This window comes from Rousettus aegyptiacus, unplaced genomic scaffold, assembly GCF_014176215.1.
Source record: "Rousettus aegyptiacus isolate mRouAeg1 unplaced genomic scaffold, mRouAeg1.p scaffold_m13_p_12, whole genome shotgun sequence".
NCBI lineage: Eukaryota > Metazoa > Chordata > Mammalia > Chiroptera > Pteropodidae > Rousettus > Rousettus aegyptiacus.
The window spans coordinates 63,322,306-63,339,063 of NW_023416287.1; the positions used below are offsets into that span (position 1 = coordinate 63,322,306).

General features: G+C 34.7%; 1 non-coding gene across 1 annotated transcript; it reads right to left on the bottom strand.

The window, feature by feature from the left end:
• Positions 1 to 16,046: 16,046 nt before the first annotated feature.
• LOC118610140 lies at positions 16,047 to 16,153 on the bottom strand. Its single transcript, XR_004953799.1, has one exon. It is a non-coding gene; the product is annotated as a U6 spliceosomal RNA (small nuclear RNA).
• Positions 16,154 to 16,758: the final 605 nt, after the last annotated feature.

A 16,758-nucleotide genomic window follows, 5' to 3' on the forward strand; every position in this document is an offset into this window, starting at 1 on the left:
GGTTAAAGACAATTATAAAAATCCAGGCTACGAGAAAATATTTTATAGATAAATATGTATATGTATAATATATATATATATATACCTTCAAGCTACAAGAAAATAACAAAATCAAGGATGCATTACTATAGAAAATGTATTGCTTGAGGTCCTAGACGTAGGCTGAATGTGGGCTTACTGATCTTCTCTAAGATCATACCTTGTCACAATTAAAACCGACTACTGGCCTTCTAATAGCTTCTTTTAAATTGGACTTCTGGACATTTTGTAGAGATTTCTCTTTTCCTTTACCACCACCAAAACCAGAGTTTGTGGTGAGAGAAAAAAAATGGAATAAAGTTTGCATTTCAATTGAAGTGTACTTAAATTGGATGAATTATTGCAGCACTTAACCTAGAAGATTAAAACATAAAAGCGGTATGCTTTAAGCTCATCAGAAAGCAATGACAAGGCATTCTGACTCATCCTTCTATACTTCTTTTCAACTACTGGCTTAAAACAAAAGGAAAAACTTGTCTGTTCCATTCCGTTTGGTTTGTCTCAAGGATGTTTGGAGAAACCTGTTTGAAAAGCCAATCATGGCACTCACACCATTTCAGTTCTTAAAAACATGTACCATCCTAATACCATTAGACACAGAGCCAAAATTATTATCATACTAAGCATATATTTATATTCATAAGTAATGTCAAACAGTATATGCTTTACATTCTATGTATTAGTCTCATGCTCTATTTTATTAGTGAATGCCACACATAATGAGCTTTTCCCGGACTTCATATCCATAACATTTATCATTGAACTTTTGTTAATAAAATAAGCCTGGGTTGTCAGCCTGAGACTATAGTTGACAACCTTCTGTTGCCATATTTTTCAACCCTCACATTTTTTCAGCAACAATTTCATGAACACACCTCATCCTATAAACGATGACATCATGACTAGCATGAAACTTTCCTAAGGATAGAGAGGCAAGCTAATTTTTTCAAGTTCTAGAAATATACTCAGGCTATCATCATAGTCTTTGACAAAGGACAGTACCAAATTCCCAACTACCCTTTAATCACTTATGCCGTAAGGGTGACTCATGTTTTCCTCATTCCAAAAAAGGGTGGAAGAGCATTTAGAAAAGAATTCATCATAGATATTTATTTCCATCTTTCATGGTAGGTAACTGATTGAGGCTATAAAAATGGTGATTTTTGTTGCTGTTGTTTCATCATAAAACTTTTAAACCAGCGGTCCCCAATCTTTTTGGCACCAGGAACCAGTGCTCCTATGAGAATCTAATTTCTGATGATCTGAGGTGGAGCTGAGGTGACGATGCTACTAGCACTGGGGAGCTGCCACAAATAGGGATGAAGTCTAGCTAGCCTGGCCCCGCTCACCTCCTGCTGTGTGGCCTGGTTCCTAACAGGCCACTGACTGGTACCGGTCATCAGCAGGGGTTGGGATCCCTGTTTTAAACAAAGGAATGAAATATAATCTACTTACTCTAAACAAGTGGCCCAATTTATTTAATGTGTTGAGCCTAGATGATCACTAATATGCATTCCTCTACAAGACAATTTTTAAAGAGGTAAAAATTTGAAGAGATGATGAAATGTAAGTAAAGAATTTTTTTTCCTAAGGAATATCTTTTGTCTGTGAAGATGATTCAGCTGACTTCAACAAAGGTTTTCCATTATGCTCTTGTCAAGAGTGCACTAAACCAAAAGTCAAGAATAACTTTCTCTATTTGTTGAGTTGTTCAAGTAACCTCTCAGGCCTCAGCGTTCTCATTTGTTAAGTAAGATAATAAAGTGATACTGGATGCCATCTGTGGTCACATTCACATTTAAAATTAAGGTAGTTAGGCTTCTCGTGGTTGATATTCTGAGAAAATTGGCTGGAAATCAGTGTTCATTTCTGATAAAAAGTCAGAACCAGAGCTGTCCTTAAAGAGAAGAACAAACAGCAACGGAAGACCTTGGGGGGCACATCTATGCAGCCTAGCTTCATAACTTTTAATTTCAGAAACTAAAGATAGTAATGGCAACAACAACAAAAAACTCCCTCCCTCACTGATGTGTACATAAAGACAGCTCTCCCTGTGTTTCATGATTCCCTCCAGTCTTACGACTACTGGGGAGGGGGGTCAATGTGGACACATGATTTTTAAGGTGAATTTCTCTTCGAATGATATATGACAAAGATTCGAACCCAAAAACAAAGGAAACAGAAACCTTAGGTAAAATAAACAAGATTAACGGAAATGATCTAGTTATTTTACAGGTGAGAGTAGAGAGGAAACATCTGATAACCACAATAAAATGAGCACAATTACTTACCTCTCAGAATTGTTGCAAGATTAAGTGATATGATGCAGGAAAGATATGCAGAATAAAGTCTGGAATATTCTAAGTGCTCCCTAAATGTTACTTAGTATGGGTAACAAACCCTCTTCCCAGTCATATCTCTACGACCACTCATATCCCACCCCCGCCTCATCCCTATGACAGCATCTTAGTTCCTGATCTTCCAGTACTTTTTCTCAGGTCCTGGTCTAGGACTAAGTCCCAGCATTAATTCGCCTACCGCTTCCAAATCCTTCAACCTCTTTCCCCTCAAAACAACCCCCCAGGCCTTATCTGACACTAATGGGGGAACTATGCAACACTAAGATGAGATGCTACAGTTTGTGCCAGTTGTGTACTTTATGAAACTTTGGATTAATTTTTTAAAAAGAATCTTATTATAGTGGGAGAAAAGTTTTTTTTTTTTTTAATTGTTGACTTGTCCAATAAATAACATATTTTTAAATGCCGTCCATATTTCTTTGAAGTTCATTTTTCAAAGTTGGCCTCAGTAAAACATAGCACACTAATCAAAATCAATTTCCAGTGCTTTTCAAAATGTACTTTTGAAATACATAAGGGATAGAATGTGCAATAAACTATAAATCAATTCTTAGTATAGTACTTTTTACTTAATAGACCATCAATAAAAAAAATCGATGAGTAAATTCTTAGGCAATTATGTAGAACAGGATCCGAGATTGTTCACAATGGTCTGCCTTTAATGATGCCATTAACATATGTCCCCCAGGAATCCTATAAGTGAATATGTCCTTAAAACTACAAAACATTCTTCTGTTTGCTTTACGAATTAATTTGACAAGTAATTAATGAGCACCTACTATGTCTCAGGCTTTGGCCTCGTCACTGGGAATGCTGTGGTGAACAAGATAGAAAGGGCACTTGCTCAAGGGAAGCACCTAAGGAAGTATAATAAAAAATGAGTAGGACAAGTATTCTCTGGCTGATATTTACATCATACTGACTCCTTCTTAAAAGAGATTAATCTCAAGTTAAGTGCAAAATCAAATATAAACAGCATTCTGCAAGGATGGCAAACTACCAATATAAAAATCATGTGTTAATATCTGTTCATAGATTATAAAACATTACTTGCTCCTTAAATGGACCTAGAGGGAAGAAACTCGTTTCATGAGATCATCTGGTCTCGAACATACTTGCTTTTGGCTTCTTCTTTGACAGCAACATCTACTTTCTTCTTCGCTTTATGGCATTCTCTCTGGGTGGCTCTTTTGCTCAGGCTTCTAAACGTTGCCACACACAAACACATCTGTATTTTCTCAGACCTTTGCCCTTGGAAGGCTCTTTCTCCATAGGCACTTCGTACATGTTCTTTCCTCTTCCTGAAACTTTCTTCCATCCCTCTGGCCTTGTTTATCTCTCACCATTCTATAAATAGCTTTTATTTTCTCCTCTACCAGATCAAATCCTTTCTGATCAGGTCAAATATTCCTTATTGAACAACTGCTTCTTCTTTAGAGCACTTGTCACATTTCAATGTTAAATTTGAGTAATTATTTGATAAAGATTAGTTTCTCACCAAAGACTGTACATTTTCATGGCTGTAGTAACCTGTCCTTTTTGGTCCACTTTCGTATCTTCAGCACTATCTATCATGAATCCTGGTGCACAGAAAGTAGACACCTAATAAGTATTTGCTGAATGACTGAGCTAATGAACAAATGAATGAATGACTCCTGAGAACTTTGGGGGCAAGTAATTCTTTACTTTTCTTTTTCTATTTTTTAAATTTATTCATTTTAATTAGTTTTAAGTATACAGTCTCCTCAATTGCTCCCTCCCTCCTCTGACCCTCCACCTAGCCAACATATTAATGCTAACTGCATTCCCTATGCCGTGTTCCACATCCCCGTGACCATTCATCAGCTACTAATTTGTACTTGTTTAACCCTTCATCCCATTCTCCAAGCCCCACAACCCCCTCTCCTCCATTTGTCTCCAAATTGTCTACTATATTTGTGAGTCTGTTTTTGATCAGTTTGTTCTTTTTATTCCTTAGATTCCACATATAAGTGAAATAATATAGTGTTTATCGTTCTCTGACTTAGATACCTTCTAGGTCCATCAAAACATTATCTTTTCTCATCCATTCCTTTTCATATGTAGGGGTCTTGTTTTCTCATCCTTTCAGTCACTCTTTTGGTTGGAACACTTAATTCTTTTCCATTTTAGGTACTCATTGATAAGAATATAGTTGTTATCATTCTTTATTCCTGTTTTTGGTACATGTTTTTTCTTCTTAAAGAAGTCCCTCCAACATGTCCTGTAATACTGGCTTGGCAGTGATGAATTCCTTTAGCTTATTTTGGCTTGGGAAGCTCTTTATCTGTCCTTCAATTCTAAATGATAGCTTTACTGGATAAGTTATTCTTGGTCGTAGATCCTGGGTCTTCATCATGCCAAATATTTCATGCCAAGCCCTTCTGTCCTGCATAGTTTCTTTTGAGAAATCAGCTGCTGGTCTTATGGGTATTCCCTGTTAAGTAATTATTTGTTTTTTTCCCTTGCTGCTTTTAATATTCTTTCTTTGTATTTAACCTTTGGCATTTTAATTATGATGTGTCTTGGTGTGGGCCTCTTTGGATCCCTGATTTTTGGAAATCTCTGAGCTTCCATTTTCTTTGTCAGGTTAGGAAGTTTTCCATCATTATTTCTTAAACAGCTGTTCAACATCTTGATTTTCTTCAGTTATACCGATCAGATGGATATTTTGACCCTTAATAGCGTCCCATATGCTCCTTAAATTATTTTTATTGTCTTTGCCTGTTATCTCTTGTCTTTCTGATTGTGTGTCCTTGGCTTTCCTGTCCTCCAGATAGGGCACTTGAGCCTTTTTATAATTTGCTTTGTTTATTCTATTTAATATTCTTCTCATCTCAGATAATGTGTTCTTCATTTCAGACTGGTTCCCTTTTATAACTTCCATTTCCATTTTTATGTTTTTATCTCTTTGTTGAAGTTATCACTGAATTTATCTATCCTTCCCAAAAGTTCATTAAGCATCTTTATAACCAGTGTTTTGAACTCCACATCTGTTAGATTACTTGACTCCATTATTTCTAGATCTCTGTTCTGTTCTCTCATATGGCTTCTGCTTCTTTGTCTTCCCATTTTGGCTGTCTTTCCATGTCTGTTTCTATGTACTAAGCAAATCTCCTAAGTCTTCTGGTCTTTTCAGTGTGGATTTGTGTAGTAGGTGTCCAGTGGCACAGTCCTGAGAGGGTTTTGGCGGCAGTCCAAGTTTAACCCAAGCCTCTACCCCTCCAGGGCCACCTATTAAGATTCAGCAAGCAATTGCCATGCTTACAGTTGCCTCAAAAGGCCACACCAGAAACCAAGGTCAGCTGTCTTCAGTGTGAGTCTAAGCACTGCTCAGCAAAGAGCACCTGACTCATTGAGGATATACTTGGATGTGGCCTAGGTGGGGCCGCAAGGTGGGGTAGGCGGGGTTTCAGGGAATCCTCTCAGCTGGGGGATCTTTGTGATCCAGTTCGACGATGTCACTACTATGGCCGCGCTGTGTCCGTGCACTGGGATGGGGGACGGCTCAACAGGGAACAATGGATACTGCTGGTACTTCTGTACAGAGTAAGTATCGCCTTGACCCTCACTCTAACAATGTTTCCCTGCAAGTCCCTGGTGACCTTTGCACACAGCCAAATGGGCACTGATGCTCAGAGTGAGCAGCTCCACTGCGAAAACCTCCTTATGGATGTGGCCCCTTTAAGAGGCTTCTGCTACTGCTGCTGATACAGCCTCTGTCTTAGCTGCTGGAGACCGGACAGCCCCACGTCCTCACCGGTCCTACCTTCTGCCGTTGTGGGTGCTTTCTTGGATTTCTCCCTAGTTGTACAGCTTGTTAATCTAGATCCCAGGTGATTTTCCTTGATGCCTCTCTTTGTTTCCATCACAACTTTGATTTTGTCACCAGAGGGATGAACAGAGCCTCTATGATCTATGCCATTTTTTTCTCCTCTTTTTCTATTTTTAATGTTATTCTAATAACTATTAAAATGATATTTTTGGTCAAATTTGCTGGGGGCTGTTCCTAACCTAATCTCAAACATGATGGACATGTATTAGTCTATTTGTCGAAATGTGAAATGGGCCTACCAAGAACTTCCAGTGTGGTTTTGGCACAAGAAAAGACAAATAGGCTAATGGATTTTAACTTAGAATCCAGGGAGAGACTAGTGCATAAATAGGAACTTAATATCTGATAAAATTGTTGGCAACATACACTACTGAGAAAAGAAAAAAATTACCTAGTGCTGACATTGAGAAAACTGGCTCATATAGAAAAATAAAACTGTCCCCCTACTTAATGCCACATACAAAGTGGCCTCCAGATGTGCTAAATTTTCCTGTGATGATGAAGACATAAAGTTAATGGATACAATACAGAACAACATCTAATGACACAAGAGTAGAAAAAGATTTTTGAAACAAAACCCAAAAAACGTATACTATACAGGAATAAAAGATACATTGATTACATTAAAATTCAGGCTTTCTATTCAACAAAGGACACCTTTAATAAAGTTAATAGACAGATGATAGATTGGAAGAATACATTAGTTATAGCTAAAACAGACAAGGAAATAATATCTATAACATACAAGGAACTCTTACACATCAGTAAGAACATGACAGGAACCTCAACAGAAAAAAAAATGTATAAAGAATATGACCAAAAGATATATATATATATGACCAGGCATTTTACAATAGAGGAATCTCAAAGCCTACAAAGTATATTTTAAGAAATCAGAGTAGTGCATGCTAAAATCATAAAATATTGGACTGACAAAAAATAAGAAGCTGTTTCTTCCTTGTCAGAGTTATTCCTTAACTAAATCTAACTCTCCATCTTCCCAGCATCTACACTTATAGTTGACTATGACTACAGATAAATACATATCCAAATTCAGGAGTCTGACTTTAAGGCCATGATCAGTATCTAAAGCAGCCCTTGGTTCTGCCCTGCAGTCGTACCGTTTGCCTAGTCCACTCATTTCCCCATTCTCTTCAGCAATATTTTCATACCTCCTTATCTCTGCCCAAACCTCCTGTACATCCTCCTCTATCCTCACTTTCCATTACTGATTTAGCTTTCTAGTTCACAGAAAAAATAGAAATTATCAAGGTGAATGTCTACAAACTTCCCCACACCTACCCACCTGCCTACATCTGTACCGCATACACAGCTTTTCCTTTGATATCATGGAAGAACTGCCTCTGTTTATGGCTAAGGTCTAGCTGGGTGTTCCATCTTCTTCCACTCAAGGACATGGCTCTGGCAATTCTACTCCTTCTTTCCTACTTCATCAATTTAATCCCTCTCTATCTTCCTCAAGTATATAAACAAAACTAAGCTACAATTAAAAGCCCATCAGAAATCTCTACCTTTCTATGTTTTATTTCTCTATATACCTATGACACCACATTTCTCTGTTGTCTCTTACAGAAAAAAAAAAAATCTGGGGAATGTTATTCTATATTTACCATCTTCTCTTTCTTTCCTCATTAACTCTTGAACCCCTTCTAAATAGGTTTTCTCTCTTACCACTTCACCAAAAGTATTCTTACAAAGGTTACAGAGACCAGAGACATTCATATTGCTAAATCTAATGGTCATCTCTCACCTTCCTCTTATAGTCTTAATTGCAGAGTTAGTACACACATCCTTGAAACACAATCTTCACTTGGTTTCTGTTTTTTTTTTCCCTCTGCTTCACTGATTTATTCCTCTTCTTCTCCATTACCTCTTACTAATGGAATGCCCCCAAATTCAGTTGTTGAACCTTAATTCTAGTTCTATCTCTCCCCAACTCCCTTGCTGATCTCATCCAGCCTTCTGACTTTAAACACCATCTCCATGTTATTGACTGGCAAATCTAAAGCTCTATCTTGGCCTCTCCCTTGAACTCCAAGCTCCAACCATCCACATGGAATCTTAGCTTATACATCTAGTAAGCATTGCAAAGTTAATCTTTCCAGTTCTGAGCACCTGATATTCTCCATTAATGCCCACCCTTCAGTCTTTTCCCTTTCAGTTAATAGCAACTCCATCCTTCCAGTTATTTAGGCCCAAATATCTTGTAGGCTTCCTTGACTCTTCTTTTTCTCTTATATTCCAAATTCAATCTTTCAGTAAATCCTATAAACTCTTCACCTTTAAAATATACCTAGAAGACACTCCCTTCTCACCATCTTCATGCAGTCCAACCCAGTGTCATCTTTCACCCAAGTTATTCAAAAAAACCTTTTAATTAATCTTTCTACTGCCAACACTACTTTCTTCTGTCTATTTTCAACCTAGCAGCCAGATCGTCCTTGATAATAAATAAACTGGATCATGATGTTTCTCTATCTAAACTCTTTCAGAATTATTCCAAAATAAAAGATTTTTTTTTTAAATGTCCTTCATGGGCTTCTCATCTCATTTAGATCAAATATAAACTATTTCCAGTGGTTTCTCGGGCCTTCCACATTCCACTGTGTATCTCTCCGACCCTGACTCTTACTACCCTCCTGCTGTTGTAGCCACCAGCCCCTGAAAGACACACGAACCACTGGAGTTATAGGAAAAACTCTTTATTCAGCCAGCTGGGTCTGCCAGGGGTACGCAGACCCCAAATTAAGCAGCCCCGAAATGTAGAGGTACAGGATTTTTAAGCCCAAAATCCCATTCTTCATTCTTTCTAAACACAAAGGGCTATCTTTCTTCTATTCACTACCTGTCAACTCACAGGTCACGTGGATAAGCGGGGGTACAGAAGCAGAAAGCTTGTTTAGAATGTTATGTTCCTATAATCAAAGGCCTATGTGTCCATAGTGATAGTCAAACAGTAATTTCCAGTAAGAGTTCATTTTTCAGCCACCACACTGCTACACATTGTGCCACAGCTATGCTGGGCTTTCTAGAAAATGCAGTCAGCAAAACAAAAACCTGGTTCAAGTACTTCAAATCTTTTCTAACCTTTTCAAGGGATTTTCTTAAAACTGCAACAACCATCTTTAAAATCCCCCTGCCCCCTTCTGCTCCCCCCGCCCCCTGCCACAGCTAACCTTCTCAATATCTTTCATACAGTTTGCTGTTGCTTCCTGAAATTTTAAATGTAACTTTTTCCTACTTCTCACTTTCTATTTCTCAATAAACTAAATAAACTAAAATAAGCCATCTCATTCTCTGAGCTCTTCTTTCCCTCCTTCTCTTCATTCTTCTCTTTCTCTTTTTTATACCAAATTTACTGAGATATAATTCACATCCTCTTTCTCACATTCATTTTATTTCTCTCAATAGTAATTCTCACTAGCATATTACTGATGAGCATATTCTGTAATACTTGCACATAGTTGGTGCTCAATAAATTTCTTCAACATTTGTTGTTTTCCCTCCAATGCCAGGCACTGTTCCAGGCATGAAGATCCCTGCTCTGGTGGAGTTTACACTCCAATTCGGGGAAGGAAGAAAAAGCAATAAACAATGAACATAATGAAGAAACAAATTACATTGTATGCCAAATAGCAACATAATCCATTTTATTTTGGAAACTAATGTAGTAGAAGTAATCACAAACTTTAATGCCTGCAGAGGCCAAAAAATAATCAAAATAAATGTCAGTTTGGTTGAAAAGAACAGCTCTTTGTTATTATTCTGCTTTTGAGAAAGATAGGAGTACAGAAAGTGTCTCTTGTCTCCCCCTATTCTATATTCAGAAAACAATAAGTGGCAGAGCTTTCCTATCTGAGACATGAATGGCGAGTTTCAAAGGACATTGGCATTGGCAGGGGGCACTGGGAAAGCCACTTGTCACTTCCGGCCAACTAGTGGCCTTTGGGAATATAGAGTCAGTGTTACCAGACCTTTCAATTAGTCAAATGACAAATCTACATTTTGGTTGAAATATTCTGATTTTTAATATAGAAATTTATTCATAATTTTTTCAATTGTAAAAGCTACCTTTCTGCCCCATCCCCACTGCCCCAGATCTAAAGATGTGATTAGGCTTTAATCTCTGAAAAAGACTGAAGTTATATTTATGTGATTTTAAAAGTTGTTTTGCTTTGCAATATTTTATAAAACTTGATAAGTAAAAGAACATATATTTCTACTATAACTATATAATCCCTTACCTATTATATATAAGGAATGAATATTTTGCTAAGAATCATATTTATCTGGAGCAGGGTAACATTGTTTAAGAATAAGAAACAGTATTCCTCCTGCATATTTGCTCCTGGATTACTGCATATTATAATTAGACATCTTCTTTAGTTATAGTGCCCTGATTTTGTTCAGCTGAAACATTATATTTTTCATTCTCTCTTACAGATAGGAATGGACATATGATCAAGTTCTCTTGAGGGTATGTAGACAGAAGTTCTTGAACTAAGCTCCTGGGAATAACCTCTAAAAAATGTCTTCCCCCTTCCTCTTTCTTATTTTTTTAATCTGTGGTGACTGAAGTTGCATTAGTCACCTTGTGATTGTGAAGTGATTTGTACAAAAGATGGTTGAGCAGAAGAAGTGAAGGCTCTCGGGACACTGATGACGTTAAGAAGCCTCCAGATGAGTCCAAGACTCTGAACTAGATTTATATTAGTGAAAATAAACTTTAATCTTGTTTAAACCCCTTTATTTTTTTTTAACCAAGTAGTCTTATGAAAGTTCTAGACAATTCACTGAGATTATTTTTAAAATAACTTTTTATATAACCTCTAATATGGAAGAGCAGAGTTCTATCTCAGTTAATTAGCATTTGGAAACACTATTTGTCATTCAGAAGAAAACATTAAATTATCTTCTTTGTCACATGCTAAAACCTCTGCAATTTCCTGTGTTTGTTAAACTCACCTTTACTTGTTTTGAAGTCTATTTGATTTAGAATAAGAAAAGTTTTAAATCATGATGGAAATTCATTGAATTAATAGAAAAATAAATTTTATTTACTTTCAGTTATCTATACATTAACTAACTGAAAAATGAGAACATAACTCAAGCTATTAGAATGCAACCAAATATAGAATCTCTCAGACTTAAGGGAACACACCAATTTGATCACACAATTCATAGGAACAGAGGATCAAGTGGTGGAAATAGCATATCAGGTTTTAAAATGTATGTCTTTAAGGAAAATATTTTCATTTAAAATTTTAATTTAATGAATCGATTATATACTAAATGTCATGTATATATACTCAAACAAACAAACAAAAATCTTGTCAAGCACAGCTGTAAGGGAGAATACAACGATGACTAAAACATCATCTCTGCATTGAAGAACATTATAGTTTTGCTGATAAAACCAGTAAATAAAATCCTTTCAATAGCTAAAGGAATTGAAGTAAATGAGATTCAACGACTGGTTAAAGTTCATACAATAAGTTAACAGAAGAATTCAGGTGTCCTCACTTCTAGATGCATGGCTTCCCAAAAAGGCTTCTAACTTTAGAGAGGATGAAAAAGAATATTTTCAAGTGGCTCAGAGAAGGTATGGTGTCCTTGATTTCCATGAAATAATTATTACTTCATTTTGCCTTGATACTATTTAGAAAACACTGAGATATCTTCTAAGATTTTTTGAAATCTTAGCCAAGAGAAAAGGAGTTCCCAAGGCAGATTAAGTTTATCGAATCATTACTTACATACATCAACTATTTCCATCTAATCCTTTCTCTTCTTATATAAGATTAGATTCAGCTACATTTAACAGAAAACCTAATGTTTTATTGCTTAAATATGCAAAGGTTTATTCACTCAAGTAAACAAGTCTAGGTGCAGGAAATCTAAAGTAGGTTTAGGGGCTCCACAAAAGAATACACCAGGGATTCAGCCTCCTTCTATCTTTATGCTCTGCTATTCTCAACAAATGGCTCATGGCTTCCAATGCAATACATCACAAGATGGCTGCTTGAGCACCAGGCACCTAATCTGTGTTCTAGATATCATGAAATATAATTGAGGGAAGCAAAACAAAACAAAACAAAACAAAACAAAACAAAACAAAAACATCTTTCGATTCATTTAGTTCCTTTAAGACAATTACTCAGAAATCTTATATATAGCATTTCACTTGTTTCTCATTGGTCAGAACTGAGATATGTTGCACTTAGTTCAAGGAGTTTGGGGAATAATGGTCTCTTAACTAGGCACATAGCCACTCTCAGTAAAATCAGACTTCAATTTCTAAGAAAGATCGAGGGTAACAGATAATTGGTAGACAGCCACAACCCACAAAATACCAATGAACATGTGTTTGTCAGTGGTGTGTCTTCTTAATGTTTAACTTTAAATATATTTACTATTAAAACATCAATACCAAAATATTTAATACTACTAAGTAGTACTTAACATATTAATGATTATTTATATTATATACTTATATTCTGTTATATATTTAATGTCAATTAATAATACTTTAATATTAAAATAAAATATTAAAATCAAAACAACTCTGAAAATTTGTCTTAATTTTCTTCTACCTGATTTCCCAATCTGAAACAAAAAGAAGACATCATGACAGAATATGGTTACTTAGTATAACACAACTGGTTCTGACAGGTTCTTAGCTACACCTATAATACTCAAAGTCAGCTACACCCAGAAAAATAAAATGTTAGAAACATACATGATAATAAGTGGCTTAGTAAGAAAACAATACATGAAGATACCTATTTGCCAAAATGATCTCAGGATACTGTGTGTTGCTTAAACTATCAGGGTTATTCAGAGTGGTTTTTAAACATAATTTGGTAAATTTGTTGGATAAGCCTCACCAAAAGTAATTGATGTCGACATGTGATATTTTTAAATTACAGATTAGCAAAACAAATGTACTAAGTAAGGTGTCAATGAAAATGCTACTTACCTAAATTTAATTACTTACATACCATCTTGTACCCTCCAGTATATAGCACTGTTAGGTACACCAGAAAGTCAGTTACGCAGATACATAAGAAAACGGAGTGGGGCTTCTGCTTTGTGAGGGTGAGAGGCAAAGTGGTCTTGAATTTGAGTCACCAGGTGAGTTGGAACTAATTTCCCTACCATATAATGGCTATACAGACCTGCTTCCTGAAACTACCTGTTGCTTGAGGCTACCTGTGTCACTAACTCTAATTGGCTAATTGTGTTGTTCACCTATTAGCTTTGCAGCTTCTTCTAAGGAAATCCTCTGTACAGGGATTACCAAAGTTTCATGGATGGTCTTGTTGAAATGCAGATTCTGATTCATTAGGTCTAAACTGGGACCTCAAACTACTTTCCTTACAAACTCGCTGGTGATGTGAACAACACTGAGTAGCAAAGAGCTAGTAAGACTGAGGTGAACTTGATGGGACATTAGAACATGTGGAGAATCTCACCCTCAGACTTTCTTATTTCATGAATCTGCTAAGAGACCCCAGAATTAGGTTTTCTAACAAACTCCAACATGATATCGATGCTGATCGAGGAATCACACTTCAAGAACCACTGATTTAGAATTTAAGTATGGATCTCAAAGAGGTGAGAAATATGGAGAGCATAGAACAGTAATCTATCCCTCAGGTAGAATACCTACTAGTGAAGAAATATCTTTGTGAATTTAGATTTTAAATTTTACATTAATGAACTATATAAATGTCATCCACCCTTAATTTCTAAGTTCTTTATTCATTTTGAGAGGCAAAGCCAAAACGAGGAAATATTTTCATTTCCACTTTAGATTAGAGAGTTCCTTGTAGTTTTTCTTGAGCTGTATCTGGCAGAAAATCATTCTGCATGAATTTTTGGTATGAATTCTAGGTAAAACCTCAGGTATTTCATAGTAAGTCCTGATGTTTCTTTTTAATTTTAATAATTCCATACTATTGCATTTAAAGTTCCCAAATATGGGCAAATAAAAACATTATACAATTACAGGTATTAATTGTTGCACCCTGACAACTAAGTTTAAAAATTCTTGAGATCCTATATATTCTTGAGCCAAATACAGCGGAGGGCCACACTCGTTTCTAATCATTTTTTTTTCTCCAAAGTTAGGGAATAAACAACTTCTAACTCAGCAGATTGGTGTTACCAAAAGGCATTTTATTCCTGTCAATCAAAAAACTTACTTTAGGAAGTAGATATCTTTAAGTAATTTGATTTATCTTTGCAAAATGTATATCATGAATATCTACACATTTGTTTTCATAATGCTTCTTATACATTTAAGTTAGTCTATTTATATTTGGAAATGGTTATTATTTGTTAATAGTAAAAATTCAAGGTCATGTAGTTTTTATTTTTTATGCAATATACTATCTTTTCAAAGTGTTTATAAAAATTATGCTTTTTAAAATTTTATCGGGCCCTACAAAATATACAAGTCTATTTACTCTTAGCGATGCTTTCTCCTACTATAGTTTTATTTTATTTTCCCTACATAAGTAGAATGACAAATGCAATATTGGCCAAATGCAATGTTCCTTCACATTTATTAGAAAAGCAGACAAAAGAGACTTGAAGCATGCAGCGATAAACATTGTTTGTTTGATTACCCTAATCTAACTGAGAATTTTCAACCAGTAGAGGACTTTTATATCTAGCACACCACAAAAATGAAGTTAGCTTTTCTTATATCTGATAATAAAAATCCTCAACTCTAAAGCATCTATTGTGAATATTTTTCAAATAACATAGCATATTCCATTTTATAAAAGTTGACATATGCATAAATATCAAATTTTATAAAATATTTGTAATAAACTCAGAAGTAATTAAAAGCTCAGTAAAGTTAAGAAAGTATATAACAAAGTTCATTTGTAATTATTATATTCATCTTCACCTATTTTGATGCTCCCACATAATTTTTTCCCATAAAATAATTTCAAATCTGAAACAAGATAAAAAAAATTTAGTTGTATATTTTCTCTAACTATAGATTTAATTATAAAAAATAATTTATAACTATTAATTCACTAGCAATTAACTTATCTGAAATAATCCATAAAATACAATGTTTTATTAACAAATGAAATTTGTCAACAGACCAGTGGAGTTTCATAAATTTCATCACTCATACAATTAACTTTCATTTTGAGTGTAAACAGAAAACAACTTTGAATTTCCTACATAAATCAAAAGACAGTCATAGTTTCTCTGTGAGATATATTTTAATCATACTTGAAAACATTTTAAATAGATTAAATGGCTTAAAAAAATTCTTTTCCCACACTTTTCTAATAATTCTAGTAATAGTTTTATAATATCTTCTCTTGCTGACCAAGAAATCTTCCTTTGGCCTTTAATTATACCTTTTAATCAGACATAAATTTTCTTTTCCATATATAAGCAAATTTAAGAAATGTGAAAACATAAACAATACAAAGAAATTAATGTTTGGTTAATAATTTTTAGACTCAGAAAACATTCTACACCTACATTTCAAAATATAACAGCGTGATGATTTATTTCCAAATTTTTACTATTACATTTTAATTTCAAAAATTGCTATCATCATCTGAGTAATGTGATATTAAACAATAGAAGTTGCATTACTCCCCAGAAATTATTTTTCTCACAATAGCTGTAAAAATCATACAATGTGGACAGTTTATAAAATAAAATTTTATTTATTAAAACTGCTTTTTTATTCTATTCTAATATTTAATTTCATATTAAGAAAAACCTTTTTTAAAAAAAATATGGAACACTTCATGAATTTGTATGTCATCCTTGTGCGGGGTCCATACTAATCTTCTTTGTATTGTTCTATTTTTAGTATATGTGCTGCCAAAGTAAGCACATCAAGAAACACCTTTAATTAGAAACTGCAAATGAGAATAAGACGACTAATCACAAAATTAAAAAAACAAAATAATCACTATTAACTAATTCATAGTTATATGAAAAAAAGTTTTTGTTGAATGAGGAATTTCTATGTGATATATGCTGTTATTGTTTATAAATTTATAGTTTGGCACAAAAGATGATTAAAATATTATTTAAATATTTGGTTTATTTCTTTCTAAGTAAAATACGGTATCCTATTAAAATATTATGCATTTAAAATTATTTGCATGTGTTCATTCATCTATCATTCAACAAATGTCCGGTTAAGTGTTCCTTTTATAGATTTCAATTTTTGACATATACATGCCAGATACTCTTTATTTCTGATTTTCCATTTTTTATTAGTAATTACTAATGTCAACAGAATATTAAGTTCCCATATGGATGGTCATTCAGTATTTTCAAAGGGCTAAGCATTGTGGGTCAGGGTTATATGCCTAATGCCTGTGTCAAACTAGAGAGAGAGTTCTTAAGAAGGTATTTATGTTTTAAAAAGGTAATAGTACATCATGATGAGCAAATAAAACGTATTTGTGAGCCTAAGCAAACCACGGGCAT